The sequence below is a fragment of the Aulonocara stuartgranti genome, assembly GCF_965226115.1.
Source record: "Aulonocara stuartgranti genome assembly, chromosome: 8".
Taxonomy (NCBI): Eukaryota; Metazoa; Chordata; class Actinopteri; order Cichliformes; family Cichlidae; genus Aulonocara; species Aulonocara stuartgranti.
Window position 1 is genome coordinate 17,059,298 of NC_138959.1, and position 7,307 is coordinate 17,066,604.

Here is a 7,307-nt window from a genome sequence, read left to right on the forward strand (position 1 = left end):
GGGGCTGGCTCGATAAGGATGCTGCTTAATAGGCTTAGCTCCCTGGACATCAATATCATGCTCTAGCACTGTAATGCGAGTTGGCACATCCCTGAAAAAACAGGTGTATTCAATAATCAAGACAGTTATGTCTTCTTGCTGCTCTGAAGACAGATGCTCGAGCAAGCTAGTTAATGCTAGCTTTCTAGTTTTCTGCCGGTACACAGCGGGCATGACAATCTGCTTGACTTTACTCCATTCTGCACCTTTTGCACCTGGTGGAGACCACTGACGCATTAGAACATCATGTTCTACAAAATAGGCTTGTTGTTCTTTATTGACTTGCTCAGCACTTACCGTATGTTTAAAACAGTTCTGCAGTGTTTCATCAGCTAATTGAGCTGCTGACAGCTGGTCTCTAGTCAAGGGCAGCGAAGAGACCTTTGGAAATGGATCAGGCTCCTCAGGTTTCGCTGAGTCTGGGGGTGACAAAACATTGTTTCTTTTAGTTTGTACATCATTCTCCTTGGAACATCAACACCAAATCAGAGAGGGCAACATTAGTATCTTTATGAGCTTTTGCCCGAGTAATCGCACAGGTTGGATACAGCCCAGGGTGCACGGAAACATCAGAAGTCTTCTGATTTAGGGGGTTGTCTAAAACCTCCAGATGAGGGAGCACTAACCCTTCCGCAATATCATTGCCCAACAACATGGCCACACCCTCTATTGGCAAGGCCGGGCAAACAGTAACAGGGAAAAATACTGTGACAAGTTCTGGACAAGCCCCCACTTATGTTATGCCCCGGCTCTGCTAGGTGACAGGGGAGGTAACATAAATGAGGTAACTTAAAAAAAACACAAGGTTCATTACCACAACTGAAAACCGTTAGTGAAACGACTCACTAGGCAATGAGGCAATTTAACAAACAAAAAACCCTCATATTTTCAAATAACACAAGAACACTAATCATCTCACAGGCAGCAACTCAAAAAGAGTGGTAAAAAAAAAAAAAGCAGCGGCAGGAGGGACAACGTCTGTTCAAACCAGTCCCCCACGAGTGAAGAATCCTCAGCCTTTTGTATTCCCAGGTAAACACAGGCAGCCATGTCATTGGTCCACGGTGTCCGAGGATCCCACAGCAGCCAATGGTGTGTGTGGACTGGCACACTCCGATCTGCATGAAGTTGGGCGGGCATAGGTCCCTGACCAGCCAATTACCTGTGAGTCCTGGCACGCTTCAATTTCCATACAGGAAGGCGGGCCCACATGAGGCCAGGGGCCGTAACATTAGCTTCACTTCCATGTGTTCCTCATCCTGAAAAGCAAGCTCCAAGGACGTTAACCTCTCCCTGAAGATGAGAAATGCAGTTCCAAAAGCAACAACATGGCAGGCCGAGAGACAACAGCAGTGTCCTGAGCAGTGAGCAGGTCCAGCAACAGCAGTATGGGCAAACTGCATCAGCAAAGAGAACAACGCCATCATCATGACTGGATGGATGGAGATGCGATTCCAACAAGCTGCAACTTGACTGTATGTGAATGGACCTTTGAAAAGACTGAGTTTGACATTTGCCATTTCACTCCACGTTTGGAGTGAAATGGCAATGAAAGAGACAGTGGGATTGCACAGGACAAAGCTGAAGGGAAGAACTGCCACTGGAAAGGCTGTTGTTCAGCGTGTGAAATCAAATTGGGTTAGCGAACCTGGGGAGGAAAAACCGACTGCTTTAAGTGGGAAAATTTAGAAGGTGTCTTGGAGCACCACAAAATGGGACAGGTATACAAAATCACACACACAAAAAGAAAATGCATTAATCCTACTAACACAAACTCAGTATACAATAAAGCTCATGAAGACCAGACAATATCTTAAGCATGTTTTTCTGTTCTGACTATTGTCAATGTTGTACATGTTTTGTTTTGTTTGGTTAGTGCGCTGGCCCTTTCAGAGAAAGCTTGGTCTGTGCAGAGAAGTGTCAGAAAGACTCAGACAATTGACTGATTAATAGGGGTGGGGGAAAAAATCGATACTGTGTAGTATCGTGATATTTTGTTTACTAATAATGTATCGATACAGGGACAGCAGAAATCGATATTTTGTTACAAAAAAGGTTTTTGTGCTCTGACTTCAGAGCATGTTGATCCTTTTTCTGAGCAAGAATCCTGACATTCCTTCACTGTCCAAATGTGTTTAACTGTTTTTTGGCAGGAATAAACATGACAGTTTACTTATTTTAATTTAAGACATGTTTTATTTTAATTATGTTTAAAACTTTTTTATTTAATGTAAAATTATATTTTGTTTTAATTTACTTTCAAATTCTTCAGTTGCTGAATGGGCTGCATAGTTTTCATAAATAGCTATAATTGTACCAGATGGACAAGTTGGACTAGACTGTAATACAAACCGTTCAGTTTGTCAACAATAAAACTGACTGAAATGAGAGACTGAGTGTGAGACTTTGATATTAGATAAAATGAATATTGATAAAGTTTACCTTTATGTACCTTTATGACACCATATGGGGTTTTACAATGGGGGTGCTTGTGTGTTCACTGACTAAAGGCTGCGAGGGGACACTGGTTTTTTGGTGTTGTTTGAGTGCAGGTGCAGAGCTTGCTGCTCTGTGATTCCGACCGGGCTCCCCTTGCAAGTTAAAATGGATTGATCTCTGATTGTCTTGCTTCGTTCACGGTGATAAGTCTCTGAACCAGTGAGGCCTGCGAGTGCACACCTAACAGAGACACACTGATAAACAAAGGAATGTTTACTTCCTGCCTTTATAGGTTCACCTGTGCTTGTATATGGTGGACCGTTAAAGGAGTTGAGCCATATACAGGGGTGAGGGGAGTTGACACACGTGCTCGCACATGCATATACACACACATACAGTGCCTTAGCTTACACACCACAGGGGTGTTACAATGGGGGGTTGTGTAACTGTTTGTCACTGAATAAAAGGCTGCAAGGGGACGCTGGTTTTTCGAAGTTGAATGGGATCAGGTGAGGAGCTTTCAGCTCCAAGAGCCAACCAGGCTTCCCTTGAGCAGCAAGTAAAAACCGACTGAGAGGAATTGTCTTGCTTTGTTCACGAGAGTGAGTCTTTGAGTCAAGAGGCCTGCAAGCGCAGACCTAACATTTTCATTATTGTAGCTATCAGAGGAAATGGAACAATTTTGTATGTACTTTAAACTGAAACTATATTCTTAATAACCCTGAATGTATTTCTTATGCTGAATTTAAAGGGAAAATAAATATATTTTTAACTGAATAAAACCAACCTTACTTATGACTGAAATTTGCAGACACGAATAAACTTTCCAATCTGTTTAGTTTAAATGTTAGTAGTATTTACTGAAAAAATTACATTACTAAAGTACTGGATCAAAATTAAACAGTCTCACCACAGTTTAGTGTATCATATAAAACAGTGCTCTCTGTCTTGTAACTCCTCCTACATAACACTTATTTCAAATGACCCTCTTAGCTTTGAGCAGTCACACTATGATTTCTGCATCTTCGGTTTCAACTCCTTTCCTGACCCTTTCAGCAGAAGTAATTCATTCATCTGTCATTTATTTTTCATGGAAGTAACACAATGAACTGGATAATTAGTGCTACAATATCCTTGTTAGGTAAGAGAAATTTATGGCCTTCTATTCTGTCTGTTGTCTGAATTTATGCAAATAATGGACATATTAGTAGCATTTCAGTGAAAATTGCTTTTCTGCTAGCCACAGCACAGCAACATTTTTCAATAAAAAACATCTTTTCGTTTTAAAAACCAGCGGGGATGTTAAATTGATAAGTTAAATAATATCTTCTAGAAACGCTTTTGTGATTGTCATTTCCTCATATACATTTTACCTCCTGTGAATCACACTAGTTGCTGAAATGTGTGATTAGCTCAGTCAGGTCTTGACTGTCCTATGAGTTCATGCAGTCATCATATACACCTGCTTGTTTTTGTTTTACTGACACTGGACCTACTTTTGCAACAGGCATCTATTTTTTTGCATGCAAGACACATTGTCCTGGATTGGCCTTCCACTTGCATTTTTTTAAAGTGCCATGGACAAGCAAATCTGTACAGGTTATTTTTTCATGTGAATAGTTGTTCAGCACCACAGTGTTGAGAACTTTCAAATGTCAGACGTTGATACTTTCAAGTGGTAATGAAAAAAACAATGTGGTTAAAAAAATAGAATGAAAGTAACACAGGGCGTATGCAGTTTCATGCATGTGGTTATACTTAGAGGTGCTGCAAACACATTGTTCTATAAAGTGGCTTTAAGTAAGAATAATGATGATGCTTTTTCTTCATTAATCGTCAGGGTTAAATATTGCTCTTGGTTTCTTTTTTTTTTTTTTTTTTTTTTTTTTTCTAAATGACATCAGAAACAGCAGTATGCGACATTACGTGATGGCAGAGCTTCAGTTCATCCTTTGTCTTTTTTTTTTTTTTTTTTTTTTTTTTTAATAAATAGGACAGGGGGAATGAATGAGAGAGAGAGGGGGAGAGAAAGAAAGAAAACCAAAGGGGAGAAGAGACGGTGAGAAGGGGGGGGAAGAGAGACAAAAAAAAAACAAAAAACTCCTGGGTCACCTGTATGGAGAAAAAAAACAAACAAACAAACAAACAAAAACAAACAGAGGAGACAGCAAACAACAAAGAGCAACATAATAATAGAGAAAACAAAGCACCATCACAATAAACTAGCTAGTCATAGATATCAGTATTTACTAAGTAATAAACGATATTGTGCAGCACGCAAGATAGACAGCGCACAGTGTGCTTTGAGGCAGCAGCCAAGAAAGCTTTAGTCCGCGTCTGTGAATACCCATGTGTGCATACCTGTGTGGATCAGCATGCTTGCATTCCAAAGGTTTCTCCATGTAATGATCTGCTAGGGAGTGTGGGGGGGCCACAGCCCCGTCCTCCAGGGTGTGAAGCGGGTATGGAGGAGATCAAAACTCCAGACATCCAGAGGCCCCCAGAACACAAGAGACCATGGAAGACCAACAGAGGGGCAGCCGCGCCACTGTCCCAGTAAGAGCTGAGGAGAGTCCCAGATGAGGGCTCGCCCAGCAGCCGCGGAGCAGAAGTCAGGGGGAGTTGCAGTGACGCGCCCGTGAGCTCCGCCGGCCCCCAGCTGCGCCTGAGTGACCGAGCCCTAGGCCGAGAGGCCGGGGGCACCCCACCTCCAAAGGGGCCCGAGCGAGCCCCAGGCCCCAGGCCCCGACAAGCGGCCGCCAAGGAGTGAGCCGGTGTGTACCCGGACGCCCACCCCCAGACACAAAGAACCACCAACACACCGACACCTGAGGGAGTCCGCCACCGGCAGGGGAAGTGGTGGTGGGTGGAGATAGGCCTCCAAACCTTGGAGGGCCTGAGGTGTCCCCAGAGAGGTGGCGTCTGATACCCAACCTGACATATAGACACAGACATACAGGCACACACAGACACAAACATCCATTCCCACCCTCATGCTCTCATATGCACTCACTCCACACTCAACCAACGTAGAGACAGACATAAAGAGACGCTGTACACACAATCACACTCCCCAAGCGTACTCTACAAACCGGGTCTAGGTACCCTTGCCCCTGGAGGGGGGAATTGCACCCAGACCCAGGTGGTGTTACCCTTTTCCCTGCGGTGGGGAGAGGCAGACCACCCCGACTCCGCAGCAGCAGGGAGGCCCCACACCCCAGACCGCAGTCGGACGGCCAACTCCTCCTACTAGCCCTCCCGCTCCAGCAGGCCGCAGAGAATGGGGGTGGGAGAAGACTCCAAACCTCCCTCCACCCGCTCATTGTAGTGTTGATGCATATGTGTTCTAAGGTGCAATTAAAACCCAGGAGGGCATGGAGCTACCTGCCAAGGAGCAGCAGGTAAGCGCATAGTCCCTCCTGCTAACCCTCAATGACTAAGTGTATTTAAAATTGAGAGGTGGGCAACGACGTCAGGGGTGAGGTATACACCCTGATGGTGATTTGGACTCCGTGATTGTGCCCACCCCCAAGATCCTATATGTATGTGTAATGAGAGTGTGAATAATGTGAATGTCTAAGTTGTGGGATAAAATTGAGGCAGAGGCAGCCAGAAGGGGACGGGGGGGGGGGAGGGGTAGCCTCCTCTGCACCCTGGTGACATACCCCCACTCCAAGGCCCTGCATGTGTGGGTGGTTGTGGAGGAGCGGGAAGAGGGAGGCAGCTGGAGATGGGGAGGGAAGGAAGGGAGGGGCAGGTAACCCCTCCCTGGGGCCAGCTCCCCCGCTGACCCCAGTAGGCACTCCCACCCTCCGCGACCCGCCAGGGAAGGGGGGCCCAGGCCCATCAGACCGGGGCCCAGTGCAGTAGCGCCCCCCGGCTCCACAGAGCCCTGGACAGTCCACCCAACCCCACTACAGAGAAAACTGCACCCACCCCACCAACCACACATCTTCCAGACTACATAAGACGGTAAACGCCCAGGCTGAGATCTTCCTCCACCTCTCCTGTATCTCCCCCTCCTGCAGAGAGTTCCTGAGAGAAGAAAGCTCCTGCAAGATGTGACCATCCCCCCCACCAGTTGAAGAGCCCCCCAGGCGGCTCGATGCACCGGCGGCACCCTGCTCCAGGGCCGGGCCCCCATGCACCCACCCGCCCACAACCCCGGCAACACACCAACCAGGACCCGAGCCCCCGAGGCCCGGCCCGGGCCCCAGCCCAGAGACGGAGCGCCCCCAGAACCTCACGCCCATCCCGGACCCACCCAGGGGCAGCCAGGTTTCCAGGTCAGTAACCCGCGTCCGTCAGCACAGACCCTCCCCTAGCCCCGCTGCACGCAGCCGCGAGGAAACAGTCACCTGAGAGCCAACAGAGCCCTCAACCGGACGTGACCGCTACCCCGGGTTGAGCCCCCCAAGGAAGATGCCTCCGGGGAACCCCCCGACGCCCTAAGCCTGTCCCTACCCCCTCACCAATCACAACAGTGAAGGCGGGACCAAACTATGACCCCCCACCCCCACTAGGTGATGGAGCTGATAAAAGGGGCCCAGAGCAATTGATCTAATGTGGTGGCAGAGGCTGTGTCAAGACTAATGTAATCTAATAGATAATTTCTATATTGGTTAGAATTAAGATTATTTTTATTTTTCCAGTTCATGAGGACTGTTTTCTTGGCTATGCATAGGGCAGTGAAGATCATATGGGCTATATTCTTTTCTGAAGTGACATTATCTAAGCTGCCCAACAAACACACTAAGGGGGAGGTTGGAATGTTACATTTCAGACATTTTGATAAGTCTTCACATATCTCGCGCCAAAACTTTTGCACT